General features: G+C 44.5%; 1 protein-coding gene across 1 annotated transcript in view; it reads left to right on the top strand.

The window, feature by feature from the left end:
• ARHGEF10L (Rho guanine nucleotide exchange factor 10 like) overlaps nucleotides 1-21,460 on the top strand; it is a 177,411-nt gene that overhangs the window by 10,647 nt on the left and 145,304 nt on the right. The window lies entirely within an intron of this gene.

Genomic DNA, 21,460 nt, shown 5'->3' with positions numbered 1-21,460 from the left:
GTTCTAAGGTCTCTCCCAGCTCTGACATTCTGTTCTAAGGTCTCTCCCAGCTCTGACATTCTGTTCTAAGGTCTCTCCCAGCTCTGACATTCCCTGTTCTAAGGTCTCTCCCAGCTCTGACATTCTGTTCTAAGGTCTCTCCCAGCTCTGACATTCTGTGTTCTAAGCTCTCTCCCAGCTCTGACATTCTGTTCTAAGGTCTCTCCCAGCTCTGACATTCTGTGTTCTAAGGTCTCTCCCAGCTCTGATATTCTCTGTTCTAAGCTCTCTCCCAGCTCTGACATTCTGTGTTCTAAGGTCTCTCCCAGCTCTGATATTCTGTGCTCTAAGATCTCTCCCAGCTCTGACATTCTCTGTTCTAAGGTCTCTCCCAGCTCTGACATTCTCTGTTCTAAGGTTCCTCCCAGCTCTGACATTCCCTGTTCTAAGGTCTCTCCCAGCTCTGACATTCTCGGTTCTAAGGTTCCTCCCAGCTCTGACATTCCCTGTTCTAAGGTCTCTCCCAGCTCTGACATTCTCTGTTCTAAGGTCTCTCCCAGCTCTGACATTCCCTGTTCTAAGGTCTCTCCCAGCTCTGACATTCTCTGTTCTAAGGTCTCTCCCAGCTCTGACATTCTCTGTTCTAAGGTCTCTCCCAGCTCTGACATTCTCTGTTCTAAGGTCTCTCCCAGCTCTGACATTCCCTGTTCTAAGGTCTCTCCCAGCTCTGACATTCTCTGTTCTAAGCTCTCTCCCAGCTCTGACATTCTCTGTTCTAAGGTCTCTCCCAGCTCTGACATTCTCTGTTCTAAGGTCTCTCCCAGCTCTGACATTCTCTGTTCTAAGCCTTCTCCCAGCTCTGACATGATCTAATTCAATCAACCTATGATTGAGACCTGTGGTTAGGGCCTAGAGATCTCCCTAATTTGTGACTTAAATAGATTTTGGGGTCACTTGTTCTGAGTGTCTCTCTCTGAGATCTTAGTGCCTTTCTGGCTCCCAGAGGTGACATAACCCTCCCATGGACTTGGGACTGGTCCTGAGGTCCCATTGTGCTTGTAGCTAGAAGGGTTTTGGTTACACCTTTGCCCAACATCCTCTTTAGAATGAGTAAACAGAACAGTGCACGGCAAAGGCAGTAAGCTGCCCAAATGGGATTCAGACCCAAATCCCCAGCCTGCATTTTGATTGCTCTCCCAAGTTCCCATAGCAGGGCTCTGTCCTTTTCTGGCTCTCCGCAGGCCCAGGGCCCCGTGCCCAGCTATAGGGGAGCCTGTTCCATTCATCCCCTCTTTCCCAAGCAGCCTCTAGCGGCCTCTGGCTCCAGAGACTGACCTTGGCTGCTTCTCTGCAGTCAGATTGCATGTCAAGTTGGCTCTCGGCGCCAGATGGAGTCGGAGTAACCTCATGGCCCCGGAGCTGGCCTGCGCCGTTATTGACATCACCTCTTTGGCCAGGCATTTCCTGGGCTGGGAGAGTGGCCCAGCCTTCTCTTGTAAGCCCTCTGTGTGCCTGACCCCGCTGTGGCCCGGTCCTGGGGCTTTTCCATTGCTTTGCTCTTAGAAGCCTATTCAATTCCATAAATATGCAGAAAACACCTGCTGTGTCTCTGTTCAAGGCACTGTGGGAGAATCAGTGTCCCTGCCCTCATGGAGGGAGCCTACCGGCGTAACAAGTTAGCTAGGAAAGAGACCTGCACGCTCAGACAAGGCACTAAGAGAAGAGTCCAAAGAAAGTGATCAGGGCACTTAGGAATGTTATTAGTAAATACAGGCAGCTAAGTGCCTGGAGATGGGAGGTCCTGGGTTCAAATCTGGGCCCCTGGGCAAGTCACCTCACCCCCATTGCCTAGCCCTGGAAGGTAAGGCTTTCCCAAAAAATGGAATGTGAGCTGGAGGGAGGGGAGATCCTTAGGACTCAGGTTGTTAGATCAAAGGAGCCCTGGGTTTGAGAACAGGGGTTCAGGGGAAGAAATAAGTATTTGTTAGATATCTAGTATGTGTCAGACATTTTATAAATATTATCAAATTTGATCCTCACAGTAAGGTAGGTGCTATTATTATCCCCAATTATTTATAGTTGAGGAAACTGAGGCAGAGGTTGTGACTTAACCCAGGATCACATAGCTAGGAAGTATCTAAAGCCAGATTTAACCCAGGAAATCCATCTCCAGTTCTGGCACTGAGTCACCTAGTGACCTCTCACATTGTAGATTTATTGATTGATTTCAAAGGGAATCCTTGGGGTACTGAGAAGTTTAGTGACTTACCTAGGGTCTCTCAGGGTTGGGTAGGACTTGAATCCAGCTCTTTTTGACTCCAAGAGACTCCTGAGGCTAACTTATCACTGTGTCACACTTTGTATTTCATGGCTACATACCCAGAAACAAACAAACAAGCCAATAAATAAATATATAGAAGGTTAGTCAGAGCAGTTTTGGCTTTTGTTGCTACTGAGCTTCCATCTTGACCCCAGTAAATATATGTAAAATAAATGTAACATCTCCTTTTGGGTTCACCCTCTCAACTTGTACCAGCACTGGGAGGTCGGGTCCTTGGAGAGCAACCTTCCCAACACTCCCCCATAAGCCCCTCTTCAGTCTACTAGTGCCCCTGTTGCCCCAGACTGACTAACTAGACGAGATCTCCTTCATTTCAATGAATTCATTCATCATAGATTAGCTTTTACAAAAAGACATTTACTGAGAAGATATAGAAGGGCCAGTAGTACAAAAAATATACCTTCAGCCCAAGAGATTCACTCTCCCTCAGGAGAAGTGAGCTCAAACGTAGTCTAAAAATCCCCCACTTCCCACTCTCCAGATCGGAACATTTCTTGGCCCCAGTTGTCTTGCTCTCCCTTTTTGTAGTCTCTGTCAGGTTTACTTGTGGCGGTGATATAGCTCGTGGATGGGTCATTTCCTTACTTAGTTTGCTGGCCGCTCACCAGACTTGGGGTTATTATCTGGATCAGTCCTCTGACCTTTGGAAACATCCACGGCCAGAACTTCCTCCATTCCTATGATCAGGAAAGCATGCACACAACAGAAATGGGTGCCATGTGCTCAGGGACACATGGTGACTGAGTAGGGAGTTAAAGCAACGGAAGCTACTCTCCACACCTAGCAACCCGCCTACCATCTTGCTCCGTGGAAAGCCACTAGTGGAGAGCCAAGTGCCTAAAGGGTACAAGCAGGGGCATATATGAATCCTTTTCTATGCATACTCAATTCTGGCTTTGTCATTTTTTTTTAAACCCATACCTTTTCTCATAATAACAGTTTTAAAACAGAATAGCAGCTAGGGCTAGGCAATAGGGTTAAGTGACTTGCCCAGGATCACACAGCTAAGCCAAATTTGACCCTTGCTATTGGTGCTTCCATTTAGAAAATTCCTTCATTGGGTACTAGTCGGTGTCTCAGAGGATAGAGAGCTAGACCTTAGAGATAGGAGGTCCTGAGTACAAATTTGGCCTCCAACACTTCCTAGCTGGGTGACCCTGGGCAAGTCACTTAACCTCCATTGCCTAGCCCTGACCACTCTTCTGCCTTGGAGCCAATACAAGGTGTTGATCCCAAGATGGAAAGTAAGGGTTTAAAAAAAAAGAAAAAGAAACTCCCATCATTACCACATAGTAGCAGCCATGGTCAGAAACTAACAGATCTGCAGGGAATATAGCACTTGCCCCAAGGACTAGGAGAAGGATTTATTACATGAATTATATGAATATTAGGCAGTTTTTCTTTCCTGGGTCATTGGGAAAGTCTTTGTATAGAAAGTGACTTTTGAGAAGAGCTTTGAAGAGGCAGAGATGAGTCAGAAACATATTCTAGGCATGCGGGGATGGCTAAGGCAAAGGCACGAAGGGGGGAGATGTAAAGAACGGTTTTAGACTCTGTATAAAATTCTAAGGGAATGAGTCAAAGGTAAAGGATTAAACTTGAGTCTTAGACCTCTTGGGGAAGTGCCAGGGCAAGGGGAAGAAGCCCTGTCTCATTTCAAGGCCTGATTTATTGCTACAGCATTTGCTTCCATCTAGCCTTGAATTCCTTCAGCAATAATGCCTTTCCCTTTTTCCAAGGTAAGCAGAAGATGGAGAAGACACGGCTGATGTTAGGAAAGTCCAGGGTAGAGAATCACCCATCTGGAGACCAGCTGACCCTTGGGAGAGTGCAAATGTTGGAAGGGGATGGAGTAGGGATTTTAGCAGTCAGGGCCTCTAACTCCTAGAGCTAATCAACTCGAAGTCAGTCAAGAGACAGTCTATGTTTGAAGGGCCATGCTTAAAACCAACGGAGTGATCAGAGATAGCCCTGGTTGTCTCAAAGCTTGTGAGTGAGCTCTCGCCTGAAATCTCTCCTTTGGTGAGGTTTTAGATGTGATTCTTGGTCAGGCCTGGGTGGAACCAGATACCCTCTGATCCTTCTAACTCCATTTCTCAGATTCTGTATGATCTACCTCTGACATTCTATTTACTAAGAAGCCTTCCAGCTCTGACATTCTGTGCTCTAAGGGTCTTCCCAGCCATGATGTCAAGCAAGATGATCTATTCTAAGATCCCTTCCAGCTTTGCACTCTCAGTCCTAAGGTCTCTTTTAGCTCTGACATTATGAGTCATCTGTCTTTCCAAACTCTGGGATTCTGTGTTCCAAGGGTCCTTCTAGCCCTGGCATTTTTTGTTCTAAGGGTTCTCTCAGCTCTAACATTCTTTGTTCTAAGGGTTCTCCCAGCTCTGACATCCTGTGTTCTAAGGGTCCTCTAAGCCCTGACATTCTGGGTTCCTTCTAGCCCTGGCATTCTTTGTTCTAAGGGTCCTCCTAGCCCTGGCATTTTTTGTTCTAAGGGTTCTCTCAGCTCTAACATTCTTTGTTCTAAGGGTTCTCCCAGCTCTGACATCCTGTGTTCTAAGGGTCCTCTAAGCCCTGACATTCTGGGTTCCAAGGGTCCTTCTAGCCCTGGCATTCTTTGTTCTAAGGGTCCTCCTAGCCCTGGCATTTTTTGTTCTAAGGGTTCTCTCAGCTCTAACATTCTTTGTTCTAAGGGTTCTCCCAGCTCTGACATCCTGTGTTCTAAGGGTCCTCTAAGCCCTGACATTCTGGGTTCCAAGGGTCCTTCTAGCCCTGGCATTCTTTGTTCTAAGGGTCCTCCTAGCCCTGGCATTTTTTGTTCTAAGGGTTCTCTCAGCTCTAACATTCTTTGTTCTAAGGGTTCTCCCAGCTCTGACATCCTGTGTTCTAAGGGTCCTCTAAGCCCTGACATTCTGGGTTCCAAGGGTCCTTCTAGCCCTGGCATTTTTTGTTCTAAGGGTTCTCTCAGCTCTAACATTCTTGTGTTCTGAGGGTTCTCTCAGCTCTGACATTCTTTGTTCTAAGGGTTCTCCCAGCTCTGACATCCTGGGCTCTAAGGGTTTTCCCAGCTCTGACATTTTTTGTTCTAAGGGTTCTCTCAGCTCTAACATTCTTTGTTCTAAGGGTTCTCCCAGCTCTGACATCCTGTGTTCTAAGGGTTTTCTAAGCCCTGACATTCTGGGTTCTAAATGTCCTTCCAGGCCTGGCATTCTTTGTTCTAAGGGTCCTCCTAGCTCTGACATTCCAGGTTCTAAGAGTCCTCCTAGCTCTGACATTCTAGGTTCTAAGAGTCCTCCCATCCCTGGCATTTTTTGTTCTAAGGGTTCTTTCAGCTCTAACATTCTTTGTTCTAAGGGTTCTCCCAGCTCTGACATTCTTTGTTCTAAGGGTTCTCCCAGCTCTGACATCCTGTGTTCTAAGGGTCCTCTAAGCCCTGACATTCTGGGTTCTAAATGTCCTTCCAGGCCTGGCATTCTTTGTTCTAAGGGTCTTCCCAGCTCTGATATTCTAGGTTCTAAATGTCCTCCTAGCCCTGGCATTCTTTGTTCTAAGGGTTCTCCTAGCTTTGACATTCTGGGTTCTAAGCATCCTCTGCACCCTGACATTCTGCATTCTAAAGGTCCTCCCAGTTCTGGCATTCTTTGTTCTAAGGGTCCTCCCAGCCCTGGCATTACAGGTTCTCTCAGTTATGATGTTCTGGGTTCTAAAGATCCCCCTTGCCCTGACATTTTTTGTTCTAAGGGTTCTCCCAGCTCTGATATTCTCTGTTCTAAGGGTTCTCCCAGCTCTGACTTGCTTTGTTCTAAGGGTTCTCCCAGCTCTGACGTTTTGGATTCTAAAGGTACCCCCCCCAGCCCTGGCATCTTTTGTTCTAAGGGACCCCCCAGCCCTGGCATTTTTTGTTCTAAGGATTCTCTCAGTCCTGACATTCTTTATTCTAAGGGTTCTCTCAGCTCTGATGTTCTGGGTTCTAAGGGTGTTCTAGGATTCCTCCCCAGGTTGACATTCTCTGACACTCTCTTCCCTCTCTGACAGCCAGTGTTCTAGCATTCTATAATGTATAGCCTCACTCAGTTTCTGAAGCCATGAAACCAGGTGGGTTGAATAAAAGAGAGCTCTGGGTCACTCCATCCTGATGCTGGAAACTCCCCTCACCCATTGCTTTCACCTACCCTGTCTTGAGTTTGCATGCTTTCTGTATGCCCATGACCCACTTTGGGGTAGAGACCTTTCTTTTGACTTGTGGTGGGGGTTGTGGATTGCTTCATGTGAATGACCCAATTGTTTTGAGGGGGATGTTTATTTGGACAAGAACTTGGCCTGCTGGGAGACAGTTGCTGAGCTGAGCTAGCTGAATCTCCTGGAGCTCCCTGTGGAATGGTATCCAGACAGCTCCCTCGGAATGCCATCCGAGTCCCTCCCGGGGAAGTCAGCAGGAGTGGATTTTTCCTGCAGGTTGTATGTCTGGTGGGATTGACTGGCTGTGTGGCTTGGGTAAAGGCACCTGTTCTCTCAGAGCCTTACTTTCCACATCGATAAAATGGGAGCAGAGTAAACTAACCCCTCCTTCTGCACAGAGATCTTATGGGAATGGATAGATGGATAAGGAATATCTGGAAGGCTGATCAAAAAATCCAAGAGAAAAATTTAAGGTAGGGCAAATTTTGTTTGTCCCATGGCCCTATGCCTCGATTTTGCCAGAGGAGGAAGGGCAGCTGGGAGGCAGATGAAGAAAGAGGAGAATGGGGTTGGGCAGCAGGGAGGCACACTACTGTAGGAAAGATTTTCCTATGGAACTTGAGGAGGCTGAGATGAAGGACAATTAAAAAAAGCAATGGAATGTTTTTGGAATGGTGGGAAGAATATTGGGCTGTTTTGGAGTCTACTTCTAAGCATTTTACTAGAAGTATGACTTTGAACAAGTCATTTCTTTTGTTGGGGGCTTCATTTTCCCCATCTATAAAATGAAGGAATTACACTAAATTACCTCTAAAGTCCCTGCCCAGCTCTTGTCTTCATCTTCTTTGATCTAAGCCCCTTGATAACATCCTTATAGTCTGTATTCTAAGATCCCTTCCAGCTCAGACTTTCTGTGTCTCAAGAGTCCTTCCAATTCTAGTATTTTCTATTCTAAGGTTCTTCTTAGCTCTGACATTCTATGTTTTAAAGACCTTCCAGTTTTGACATTCCATGTTCGAAGGGTCCTCTCAGTTCTGACATTCTCTGTTCTAAGGTCTCTCCCAGCTCTGACATTCTGTGTTCTAAGGTCTCTCCCAGCTCTGACATTCTCTGTTCTAAGGTCTCTCCCAGCTCTGACATTCCCTGTTCTAAGGTCTCTCCCAGCTCTGACATTCCCTGTTCTAAGGTCTCTCCCAGCTCTGACATTCTCTGTTCTAAGGTCTCTCCCAGCTCTGACATTCCCTGTTCTAAGGTCTCTCCCAGCTCTGACATTCTGTGTTCTAAGGTCTCTCCCAGCTCTGACATTCTCTGTTCTAGGATCTCTCCCAGCTCTGACATTCTCTGTTCTAAGGTCTCTCCCAGCTCTGACATTCTGTGTTCTAAGGTCTCTCCCAGCTCTGACATTCTCTGTTCTAGGATCTCTCCCAGCTCTGACATTCTCTGTTCTAAGGTCTCTCCCAGCTCTGACATTCTCTGTTCTAGGATCTCTCCCAGCTCTGACATTCTCTGTTCTAAGGTCTCTCCCAGCTCTGACATTCTCTGTTCTAAGCTCTCTCCCAGCTCTGACATTCCCTGTTCTAAGGTCTCTCCCAGCTCTGACATTCTCTGTTCTAAGGTCTCTCCCAGCTCTGACATTCTCTGTTCTAAGGTCTCTCCCAGCTCTGACATTCTCAGTTCTAAGGTCTCTCCCAGCTCTGTCAGTCTCTGTTCTAAGCTCTTATGATCTGTGTTCTAAGACATTTATGTGCTCAGGACTTTACTAACTCTAGACTTCTGTGATTCTATGATTCAGTTTTAAGTGGTTATAAATTAACCTGCTTTAGAAGATTTATTTACTTAGCTTTTCATTTCGTAAGTGCCATAGGGTAGCTTATTAGCTGGAAAATATCAATTAGTTACTTTGCCTCATGCACCATTGTGATCCTTGTCTCCAGGGGCTCTCTGGGGTAACTGATTTTGAATTTATCAAGATGAATTGTGTCTTCTTAGTGTTATTTCAGAAATCCACACATTCATTTTTATAATCTGCTCTTTTGCCTTCCCTCTTGATAATCTCCTATTTATATTGAATATAGCTTGCTTAGACATAATTGTTTCATTTCTCCCTTCATTAGTTTGTGGCTTCCTCAAGGAAAGGAACTACCTTTTGTCTTTGTATCTCTATTCTGTAGCACTTAATAAATGCTCATTATTTTTGACCCCTTCCCTTGGTATCAATTCTAAGACAGAAGAGTGGTAAGGGCAATGGGGGACAAGTGACTTGTCCAGGGTCACCCAGCTAGGTATGTCTGAGGCCAGATTTGAACCCAGGAACTCCTGACTCCAGATATGACACTCTATTCATTGTTCCACCTAGCTGGCCAATAAGATTACTTCTTTTTGAAATCCTTACCTTCCATCTTAGCATTAATACCATGTATTGGTTCCAAGGCAGAAGAGTGGTAAGGGCTAGGCAATGGGGGTTAAGTGACTTGCCCAGGGTCACACAGCTAGGAAGTCTCTGAGGCCACATTTGAACCTAGGACCTCCCATCTCTAGATCTGGAGCTCTGTGCACTACACTTCCTAAACATTCCCCAGTAAATGCTTATTGACTTATTGACCACTCACCCTCTGCTGTTCTGTGAACCTTTTTCTAGGCAAATATGAACTTTGAGCACTGATCTATGTTGATAGGGCTAATGCTGGCTTGAGGAGTTGAGGAGAGAGGATCTCAGATGCTTGAGTATATACAGACTAAATATAAGTAAAATAATCAAACATTTAATATTTAAAGTACTGTAATTAGATATCATCCCAGGCTGTGTGATCCTGGGCAAATCACTTTGCCTCTGCCTACCTCAGTTTCCTTCATTGTAAAATGGAAATCATAAAAGTACTGACCTCCCTGGTTTGTCATGAGGATCATGGGAGATAATATTGGTTAAGTACTTAGCAGTGTGCCTGGCATTTATTAGGCACTTAATAAATAAATGCTTATTATTATGATCATCATCTTTATTATTATTATCAAACAGAAGGATATTTGGAGGGGAAGGCACCAGCAGTTGAGGGGCTTGGGGAAGGCTCCCCATAGAATCTGGTACTCAAGCTGGGTCTTGGAATAAGAGAGAGATTCTGTAAGGTGGAGATGAAGAGAGAATGGAATCAATGATACATGTAAAACCCAGTGGAATTGTGTGTCAGCTAGGGGAGGGGAGGGAAAGAACATGAGTCTTGTAACCATGGAAAAATATTTGAAATTAATATATTAAATAAAAATTTCCAAAATAAATAAAATACTAAACAGTATTCATTAAAAATTAAGAGGGGGGGAGAGACAGAGAAAGAGAGAGAGAAGAAAAAAGAGACAGAGACAGAGAGAGAGAGAGACAGAGAGAGGGGGGAGGGAGAGAGAGAGAGAGAAGGAAAAAGAGACAGAGACAGAGAGAGACAGAGAGAGGGGGAGGGAGAGAGAGAGACAGAGAGAGAAGGAAAAAGAGACAGAGACAGAGAGGGGGGGAGACAGAGAGAGAGAGAGAAGGAAAAAGAGACAGAGACAGAGAGAGGGGGGAGGAAGAGAGAGAGACAGAGAGAGAAGGAAAAAGAGACAGAGACAGAGAGAGAGAGAGACAGAGACAGAGAGAGGGGGAGGGAGAGAGAGAGACAGAGAGAGAAGGAAAAAGAGACAGAGACAGAGAGAGAGAGAGACAGAGAGAGGGGGGAGACAGAGAGAGAGAGAGAGAAGGAAAAAGAGACAGAGACAGAGAGAGAGACAGAGACAGAGACAGAGAGAGGGGGGAGGAAGAGAGAGAGACAGAGAGAGAAGGAAAAAGAGACAGAGACAGAGAGACAGAAAGAGAGAGAATAGATTCTAGGCAGGAGGACCAGCTGTAGCAAATTCCCAGAGAGGGGAGGCACTCTAGTGCCTATATGGGGAGCAGAGAGAAATCTAATTTCTTCAGACTGCAGCCTGCAGAATAAGCTCTGGCTGATCTCCTCAGGGCTGTTGGAGGGGAGAGGAGGGAGATGACCATAATAGGGGGAAATATGAACCTAGCCCTCCCAGACCCTGTTGTGTAATCTCTCCCATCTGACTCCCCAGTGTGGCCTTGTGTAAATCACTTTGTCCTAAGACTGAGAGCTAAAAAGGGCTTTTGAGATTAGCTAGCCCAGCCCCTCCATTTGACAGATGGACAAATTGGGGCAAATAGAATTGTGACTTGCCCATGGTCACACAGTTCCTAAATGTCTGAGGATTGATAATGATTTAGCACTTTGTTCCCCCACCCCCAATTTATTATTTATTTTAAACATTCTTTTCTTTTTTCAGTTTTGAGTTCTAAAGTCTCTCCCTCTCTCCCACCCTTTCACCCAACCACAGAGAAGGCAAATAATATGCTACCAATTATACAAGTGAAATCATGCAAAATATTTCTTTATTAGTCATATTTTTTAAAAGTAAGAAAAATAAAGGAAGTAAGAAAATTACCCTTCAGTTTTCACTCAAGAGTTCTCTCTCTGGAGGGGGAAAACATTTTTTCATCTTGAGTCCTTCGGAATTATCTTGGATTTCTGTAGTGATTAGAATAGCCAAGTCATTCACAGTTGATCATTGTTTCAACATTGCTGTTACTTGGTATAATGTTCTCCTGGTTCTGCTCACTTCACTTTGCATCAGTTCATATGAGTCTTGCAATGTTTTTCTGAAACTACTCCCCACCCTTGTCATTTCTTATAGCATAAGAGTATTTCATCACAATCATATACCACAGCATGGCCATTCCCTGACTGATGGGCATCTCTCCATTTCCTGTTCTTGGCCACCACAAAAAGAGTATTTAAAAAAAGTTTCCAAAACACTTTATTAATTAATCAATTTAAACCTTCACCTTCCATCTTGGAATCAATACTGTGTATTGCTTCCAAAGCAGAAGAGTGGTAAGGGCTAGGCATTGGGGGTGAAGTGACTTACCCAGGGACACACAGCTAGGAAGTGTCTGAGGCTGGATTTGAACCCAGGACCTCCCATCTCTAGACCTGGCTCTCAGTCCACTGAGCTACCCAGTTGCCCCCTCCAAAACACTTTAGATGAATTCTCTTGGAGTTTAATCCAATAGCCCTCTGAGGGAGGGGTCATTGTTTGCATGGGAAAATGGAGACTCAGTGAAGTGAAGGCTTACCTCTCAGTGGGGTCTTAATCCAAGTCTTTCTGATCCCTAAGTACTCAACGTTATCTACCAAGTGATTCTGCTTTTCCAAAACTCACTGACTTGGTTTCCTGCTCTGAACAATGGGCTTTATCAACCCTCTTACTCTGGTATAGCTGACAGGGTCTAGTTTAACCGGTCCTGAGAGTGCTCCTTTGCCAGGAAACTTGATATGCCAGGATTGTTGGTTCCTTCTGTTTTTCCTGGAATCCGTCCTAATGCTCTCACCTCTGAGGCAAGAGCTGTACTTGGATCAGGAGGGAGGCAACGGAGGGCTGAGCTCTGAGGCTCCTTGGTCCTTAGACGTCTCTGAAATTGGTTGCCTTTCCCCAAACCTCAGCAGCGTGGTTTATAATGACTCCTCTCTTAGTCAGAGTCAGAGGTGACTGGGATCAAGTTCTCCCTACTGGGTCCTCTCCTTTCCACTCTTTTTTCCTTTAGGACTGGGTTGGCTTATTGGCAGTGAGAGAGAGAGAGAGAGAGACAGAGACAGAGACAGAGACAGAGAGAGACAGAGAGAAGAGAGAGAGAGGGAGAGAGAGGGAGAGAGAGGGAGAGGGCAGAGGAGAGAAGAGAGGGCAGAGAAGAGGAGAGGAGAGGAGAGGAGAGGAGAGGAGAGAAGGGGAGAGGAGAGGAGAGAAGAGAGAGGAGAGGAGAGAAGAGAGAGGAGAGGAGAGGAGAGGAGAGGAGAGGAGAGGAGAGGAGAGGAGAGGAGAGGATAAGAGAGACATGAGACAGGAGAAGAAGAGAAAACAGGGAGAGACAGAGACAGAGAGCACATCTTAGAATCAGGAAGGCTTCATTTGCCACAGGCTGACTATATGATCCTGACCAGGGCAAGTCAGCCAACCTTTTAGTGCTACTCTCTAAAGCTATAAAGTGCCAGTGATTGTTCCTCCCCCCCAAAATATTTTCTGGTACTAAAAGTGTGACAGTATCTGGTATTCTGTTGTTCAGTCCTTTCTGACTCCTTTGGGTCCCATTTGAGGTTTTCTTGGCAAAGACACTGTGTGGCTTTCCATTTCTTTCTCCAGCTCATTTTTACAAATGAGGAAACTGAGGCCAGCAGGGTTAAGTGATTTGCTCAGGATCTCATAGCTAGTAGGTGTCTGAGACCACATTTGAACTCAGGAAGGCTTCTTCCTGACTCCTGGTCTGGCCACTCTATCTACTTCTCCACCTAGCTGCCCCATTCTGTCCCCGGTAGGTCCTTAATAAATGTTGAATAGAAATGAATGAATGAAGGTTAGCTCCTGGGGAACGGGAACCATTTTGTTTCATTTTTTGTCTTTGTAATCCCAGCACTCAGAGAATGAAGATGATGATGATGATAGTAATAAAACTAGCACTTCTAATAGCACTTGAAAATTGCTGAAACTTTGTTTTGATCCTCCCAGTGACCCTAGTTACTATAATAGTTATGAAATAGTTTTTAAAGTTGAACAAATGATGCAAATAGAGTACTTGTAATAGAGTAAATGGGAGCTTGCTAGGATGCTATTGCCTCTTCTCCAGTCTGAACTTGGTACCAATTCTGAGGTCCAATTCAACAAGTCAGATCAATTATTGTTACCTACTATGTACAAATCATTCAATCAATAAATATTTACTCCTGAGAAAGAACTGTTGGAGTCAGGTGGGTGCAGAGCAAAGCAGATTATCTTTCACATCAGTTTATTTATGGTTTTCTTTTGGAGTTTTGGTTACATATGTGCGTGCTCATACAATGACAAGCAATGTGGAGGTGTGTTTTGCATGGTAATAAAAACAAAATTAAAAATCTAAAAAAAAAAATTAAGTACTTACTGGTGTACATAGTAGCTACTCTAGGTATCCCTTCCACCTCTTGGGAGTTAGGGGTGCGATAACCCTGGGATCTGGAAAATTGTGTGAAATGTTTTTGACCTTTCCTTTGTACTGGGAGAAGTCTGAAATTTTTCTTTTTCTTTTATGGGAAATTGACAGTACCTTATTGTAAATTTTGGGTTATGTATGCATTTCTGAGTTTCTAAAGTTTTTCCATGTCATCTGCTGGCCTTCATATATCATTTGTGTCCACAAAAGTTCCACAAAGTCCCCGTTTGATTTTTTGTTGACCTGTGATCTATTGAAACCAAGATGGAGAAAGTCGTGATATGGAAGGGAAAAGTGTATATAGCCTGGGGGCACAGCGTGTAGAGCCTGCAGGACCTGCCATCAAATCTATATACTTACTAGCTGTGTGACCCTGGGCAAATTCCTTAATCTCCTTTGTCTCCTTTCCTCATCTATAAAATAAGCTGGAGAAGCAAATGGCCAACCAGTCCAGTTTCTCTGCCAAGAAAACCCCCAATGGGGTCACGAAGAATTGGACGTACCCAACTAAAGAGACCGAGCAACAACAACAGTGTTAGGTGCTGGGGACTGATGCAGCAAGTTGATTCCATAAACATCTGCCTACTATGTGCAAATCAATCAATCAGCAAGTAATTTATTAAGCACCTACTGTGTTCCGGGAACTGTGCTAGGCACTGGGCAGCCAAAGAATGCGACAGCTCCTATTTGCAAGGAACTTACCTCCATTGGACTGTAAAAACAAGGACTGATGACAAGGGCACATATTAGTACATGTGGAACAATTATGAAAAGTAGCCAATTCAAGGTCATCAGGGAGGGACCTGGTCCTAGTGGTTGTAGAGATCAGGGAAGGACTCGCACTGGGTCTTGAGGGAAGAGGAGGGATTCCATGTGGCAGAGCTGATGAAGGAGAGAGCATTCCGGGCTCAGGGTGGATGGCCAACGAATGCAAAGGCACAAGGAGAGAGGCGATGTGCACCCGCAAGAAGGCGACTTTGCTGGGATTGCAGAGGACAGGAGGGGGAGTGGCGCACTGTGAGGCTGAGAAGATAGGGCAGAGCCAGAAGGTGAAGGACTCGCAGAGCTAAATGGGAGTTTATATTGGTTTCTAGAGGCAATAGGAAACCATCAGAGTTTATTGACTAGAGGAGTAACACGGTCAGATCTATGCTTAAGGAAAATGACTTTTGGCAGTCGTGCAGAAGATTCTTGAACTGGAGGGAGCCTTGAGGCAGAGGGATCGATGAGGATTTCTTTGCAGTAATGTGGACAGAAAAGTGAGGAGAATTAGGGTGGTGCTGTGTGAGCAGAGAAAAGGAGCTGGCTTCAAAATATATAGAGGTAGGTATGGAGGGAGAAACAGCCAAATTCGCCAGTTAATTGGATGTGGGAGGAGGGAGAATGAGTAGCTGAGGATAATGCCAAGCTTCTAAACCAGGGAGTCTTTGAAGGAAAAAAGGAAGATTTGGAGGAAAGATAATGAGTTTACTTTTGGGCATGATGGTCTTAATTTTTTAATTTTCATTTTTTAAAATCCTTACCTTCCATCTCAGAATCAATACTGTATATTGGTTCCAAGGCAGAGGAGTGGTAAGGGCTAGGTAATGGGGGTCAAGTGACTTGCCCAGGGTCACACAGCTAGGAAGTGTTTGAGGTCAAATTTGAACCCAGGACCTCCCATCTCTGAGTCTGGATCTCAATCCACTGAAACACCCAGCTGTCCCTCGATATGATGGTCTTTAGATGTTTCTGTGACATATAGTTTTAAATGTCTAATAGGGAAGTGATGATGCAAGATTGGAGTTCCAGGAAGATACTGGATCTGGGAGTAATTGATGTAGTTGTTGAGTCATTTCAATGGTATCCAACTCTTGGTGATCCCATTTGGGGTTTTCTTGGCAAAGATACTGGAGTGGTTTGCTATTTCCTTCTCCAGCTCATTTTATAAGTGAGGGAATGGAGCCAAATAGGATTAAGTGACTTGCCTAGGGTCAAACAGCTAGTAAGTGTCTGTGGCCAGATTTGAACTCAGTTCTTCTGATTCCAGACCCATTGCCCTATCCAGAGAAGATTAAGAAGTAGTCACATGGGTAGGAGGAAAACCAGGAGAGAATAGTGTCAGAAATGCCCAGTGTGGGGGAGTATCTAAGTTAACAGGGTATTTTTTAAAATTACATTTTGTTAATGTATAACATTAATATTTTGTCATGTCCAATTCTTTATGACTCCATTTGGAGTCTTCTTACCAAAGATACTGGAGTGGTTTGCCATTTCCTTTTTTTGCTCATTTTACAGATGGGGAAACTGAGGAAAATAAGATTACATAAAATGCTCAGGATCAAACAGCAAGTACATGTCTGAGGCTGAATATAAACTCAGGTCTTCCTGACTCTAGGCCAGAAGCTCTACCCAGTGGGCCATCTAGATGCCCCTAGTCAACATTTTAGTTCATAGTTTAATTATCAGTTGCAAGATCAAATGCAATAGACAGTTAGAAAAGGATGAATGCCGAAGACTGTCTCATTTTGTAACTAAGAGGTCATTGATAACTTTAGAGAGAATAATTTTAATTGAATTATGAGATCAAAAGTGAGTTTGCCAGGGATTTAGGCATGAGAGGAGAGGAAGGGAGCCTAGATGTGGGATGACAATGTAAGCACATAGTGAAGTTTTTTTAAGTAAGGGAAATAGGCATTTTTGAAGTCAGTAGTAAAGGAATCAATAAATAGGGAGAGATTGAGGATTAGAGGAGAGGGGATGATTGAGACTGTAGTCCCCTGGACAAGATGCTAGAGAAGGGGATCAAAGGTATCAGTAGAGGAGGGGCTGGCCCCCGAAAGGAGAAGAGCCCCCTCATTGTCAGGATCTGGTGGAACGGAAAAAGGAATGGTATGTGATGTCAAGAGGTTTTGAGAGGAAGAGAAAAAAAAGAAGGCACACATGCCAATGCCTGCAATTTTTTCCATAAAGTAAGAAATGATGCCTTCATTAAAATATCCCCTTTGAGTGTCCACTATTTAACTCTCTCCAGTGTTATTGAGGAAAGAGTGAGTAGTCAGAGAGGAAACAAGCTTGCGAGAATAGTCCAAGGCTGAGGAATGGCCGGGGATGAACTGTCATAGGAAAAGGGCCAGGGGATACAAGATTAGGGGGTAGTACAGAGTTGAACTGGCTATCTATAAAATCAAAATCAGAGATCATGGAAGTAAAGTTGGTCATGGATAAAGGCTTAAGAAAGTAGTAGGGAGCAGAGCATGATAGAGGTCCCCTTGAGGGTGACCGATGGAGGTTAGGCAATAAGGAGAGATGGAATGCTAGGAGGTTATGGCGAGCTAGCTGAATGTCCGGGTTCTAATTAGGGAAGTGATACTCTTATGGGAAATAGTGATATGTAGTATTTTACCACTTAATGTGTGTAGCTGAGGTGGACTGAAGGAGCAGGTCATGGAAGGGACTTAAGAAGGCTGAGGCATTGGAAGTTGAGTCTGAGAGAACATCAGTATGATTGTGGAAGTCTCTTTTTGTATTTGAGGGAGCACCAATATGGCTGCTGAAGTCCCCTTGTCTATTTGAGGGAGCATTGATTGGGATGAAGTACCCTAGTATATCTGAGACAGCACCAGTATGGCTGCTCACCTTCCTTTGTATATTTGGAGGAGCACCAATATGGATGCTGGAATCCCCTTATGTATTTGAAGGAGCACCAATACGGATGTTGGAATCCTCTTGTGTATTTGAGGGAACGTTGGCATGACTGCCAAAGTCCCCTTGTGTATTTGAGGGAGCACCGGTATGGATGATGGAATCCCTTTGTGTAAGAGAAGGAGTTTGAGAGGAGGAGAAGGCAGTGAACAAGCTGGGTGCTGACCTTGAAAAGGAGAGAGGATGTCCAGGGGCTGATATGCAGCTTGCCCTGATAATCTGGACTGGGTAGAAAAATTTGATACTGTAACCTTCAAGGAAAGTTTCTGCAGGTCATGGTGTCTAGTTCTAGAAATATCGAGACAAAAAGGAAAGAGATGCTTATGTTTTATGAAGATGCATCATTTAAACAGAGACTTATAATGTAGTTCAAGGAGGGAGAAAGTTTGCTCTTATTTACTTCCTGTGTGACCTTGGGTAAGTTATGTTCCTTCCAAGTATAGATCAATAAATTAAGGGAATCAGGAAAGTCCCCCTCCTCCTTCAAGGCTAACCCTTCTTCCTGGGTCTGAGTTCCCATCTCCTTGTGACCTTTATCTCTCATACCCCTATCTCCATCACCTCCCTCTTTCCAGGTTCTTACAGGAAAGATGGAAAAAGACATGTGATCAAATATAATTTCCCAAATTTGGGCTTACTTTGGTAGCCAGGGATATGGAGAGAGTTGGGAAGAGAAAATTGAAATTAGGGTTCTCTCTTCCTGTCTTCTACCCTATTCCATTACAGGACTGGGCTATCCCTGTGACCTTTTTACTCAGCAGCCAAAAGACTCCAAGGTAGAATGAACTCTGGGCTTAGTTGGACCCCTCCTGCCTCCTCGTCCATCCTGAGAGCTGAAACTTGGGAAAATGTGGAGGCAACATTTTGGTCTTGGGAGTATTCCTTGCTGTTTGCAGGAGTGAGGTCTAACTTTGGTGCTTCCTCTCCCTCTGTCTATCTCCTTGGCACCCTGGGAACTCGTAGATGGAAGATTCTGTTGTTATGGTAATAGAAGACTTACATCTCTTTCCCATACACAGTGAAGGGACTGGCCTTCTACCACATTTACTGAGGAGACATCTTGTCACCCCCAGCTCCCATTAAGTGTCTTGTAAGTGTCTCTGGGCTAGGACAAGAATAAGAAGCCTCATAATGAAGTACAAAGACTCGGTTTTAGAGTTGAGGATTATGGTCCAAATCCTGCCTCACTTGCTTTCTACTTATACAATAATAACAAGAGCTGATATGTATATATTATGTGGTGTTTGAGGCTTGCAGGAAGGCCTCTGACATTTACTCACTAAGCTATGTGACCCTAGGAAATCATCTAACCATGCTGAGCCTCAGTTTCTTCATCTGTAAAATAAGCAAAGTGGGCTAGAAGATGTCTAAGGGCTCTATAATTCCTTCATTGTATAGGGGAGTAAACTGAGGTCCAGAAGGGAGAATTGACCATGGTGAGTGTTCAGCAGACATTTCTTAAGCACCTACTGCTTGCCAGGCATGGTACTACAAGCTGGAGATACAAAGACAAAAGTGGAAAAAAAAGGCAAGGTCAAAGACCTTACATTTTAATGAGAGGAGATAGTATGTACACACACACACACACACACACACACACACACACACACACACACACTATACATTTCCACACACAAAATGGTACATAGAGAGTTTTGTGGGGAAGACACCAGCATCTGGAAGATGAAGATGGGCTGTGGAATGAGGAAAGGCCTCAGGTAGAAGGCTGACCACTTGACATGAGCTCTGAAGGGATCCTTAGAGGTAGAGATGAGGAGGTAGACCATTCCAGCACTTAGCAGTTCCTGGCACACTGTAGGTACTTAATAAGTGTTTATTTTTTGACTGATTTGAAGCACAGGGGAGGGCTAGTGCAAAGGCAGAAATGGAAGATGGAGGAATATAAGTGAGGAATGGTCAGAAGCCCAGTTTGGTTGGACTAGCCTAGATAAGTGGTGATGAAGTGAGTCTAGAAAGTTAGTTTAGCTCTGTGATCATAGAGGGAAATTAATTGAGCTAAATGAGGCTGGGGGAGGTTTTTTTTGTTTTGTTTTGTTTTTGTTTTTGAGCATGGTCAGCTGTTTTTCAAGATTTGCCTCCCTTGAGGCAGTTAAATGGCTCAGTGAATAGAGAATCAGGTCTGGAGATGAGAAGACCCAATTTAGCCCCAGACACTTTTTACTGTGTGATCCAGGGCAAGTTAGTTAACCCCGATTTCCTATCCTTTACTGCTCCTCTGCCTTGGAACCAATATTTAATATTGATTCTAAGACAGAAGGAATGGGTAAAAAATAAGTGTGCCTCCTTCTAGGGTTCCTTCTAGCTCTAACATTTGACAATGATGGGTGATTTCCTCAGTGTGGCAAATTGCACACCATCTGTCTGTAACTTATTTTTGACACTCAAAGATGGTAAAGTGACTTGTCTAGTTTACTAGCCTGTAAATGATAGAGGAAAGATTTGAATTTATGTCTTTTGGCTGCCAGTCCAGGGCTATTTCTACTGTAGGTACCTCACTGCCTTTAAGGTAGGGCTGGTCAGGCATTTTTCTTTCTTTGGACCCAGATGACCCTAGCAGCATTCTGGTTTATATGAGGAAAATACTTTTACTATGAAAACTACTGGATTTATGGATTAAAAAGGATCTAGAAAACTCATCTTAGTCCCTGGGGCAGGGCCTTCCTTACCTGTGCTTTCCTGCCTACGGTAGGCCCAGGGATTTTTCTCTGTGGCCAGATGTAAGACATTGTCTGGGCGTTTCCTTGGCCTGTGTCTCCTTACCCTCCCCCAGAGGAGGGGAGATTACTGCTTTTTAAGGAAGCCCAGATAAGGGTGAGATAACTGGCCCTTTATTGATTTGATAGCCCTTCCATTATCTGGAGTCTTTGGGGAGGAGGTGGAGGAGTGTTTGCTTAGAGAGACAATTATGGTCCCAGCTGCCAAGTGTGTCCTTAGACTCCTTAGTCAGGAGCTGGGCAGCTAAGGGAAAGGAAGTTCTTTTGGTTAGAGGAGAAGGAAAGGGGGGCATGAAAGCCCACACTGAATGTGCTGCTTAGTAGGACTTGCAGAGCAGAGACTCCAGATTGGGGTGGATGTGGTTCAGTTTTTGCTAGCAACGGGACCCTATGATCTTGGTATACATCAGGAATGGCATTTTGGGGCCACTGCTCTAGCCATCTGGTGGTTCTGAGGCATGCAGGTAGGGGCTGAATCTTGGAGTAGGGACAGAGGGTGACAATGGGGATGGGATGGGAAGGGGAGGGCAGACTAATTTCCAACTCAGGGACACTTAGAAATTGGGCTGAGCCCAGGAGCCATCATTCAAGTTGATGAAGAACCTTGATGGTAAGAAAAGAGTGTGGGGAAGGGGACACTTCAAGGCTGCTTTGTACTTGGGAGTGTCTTGGGGGTTTCTGTACCTGTCTCTGCTGTGGTCACCAAAACATTGAACAAATCTAGGATTTGGGAAGAAGAGACAGTCTAAAGCATCGAATGGCTGCATTTCTACAGCATAGCCTTTTGAGTTTATAAAGGGCTTCGTATGTATTGTTTCATTGGATCCTCAAAAATATTCTTCAAGCGATGTATAACCCAGATGAATTGTTGGTCAGCTCTGGGAGTGGGGAGGAAAGAGGGGCAGGAGACAACACGAATGAATCAAGCAACCTTGGAAAACGTCTGTGGAAATCTGTTACTGGAATAAAATAAAGATAAAATAAAAAAAATTGAAATACTCTTCAAGTTAGATGCTTTAATTAGCCTCATTTTACAAATGAGGAAAAAGGAGAGATGAGCAAGACTTGCTCTCAGGGTCAGTTATTAATGTCTGAGGCAGTATTTATAGCTAGGTGGCGCCATACTGCAAAGGTCTAAGCTCAGAAAGACCTGAGTTCATTTATAATCTTCAGACATCAGACACATACCAGCTGAGCTGTATGACCCTGGCCAAGGCATGATGCTTCACCTCTGCCTCAGTTCCCTCATCTGTAAAATGTGCCTGCCTCTTAAGTCTGTAGCTAAAATTAAATGAGGTAATATTTGTAAAGCACTTAGCACAGAACTTGACACGTAGTAGGTGCTGTATAAATGCTATTATTGTTATTATGGGGCAGGTAGGTGGTATAGTGGATAGAGTGTTGGACCTAGAGTCAGAAAAGCTGTAGCTTCAGACACTTACCAGTGGTATGACCCTGGTCAAGTCCCTTAATTAACTCTGTTTGCCTCAATTT

This window comes from Monodelphis domestica, chromosome 4 (assembly GCF_027887165.1).
Source record: "Monodelphis domestica isolate mMonDom1 chromosome 4, mMonDom1.pri, whole genome shotgun sequence".
NCBI classification, from domain to species: Eukaryota; Metazoa; Chordata; class Mammalia; order Didelphimorphia; family Didelphidae; genus Monodelphis; species Monodelphis domestica.
Note: the sequence above shows the minus strand (reverse complement) of the source record. Positions and strands in the feature narration are given on the sequence as shown.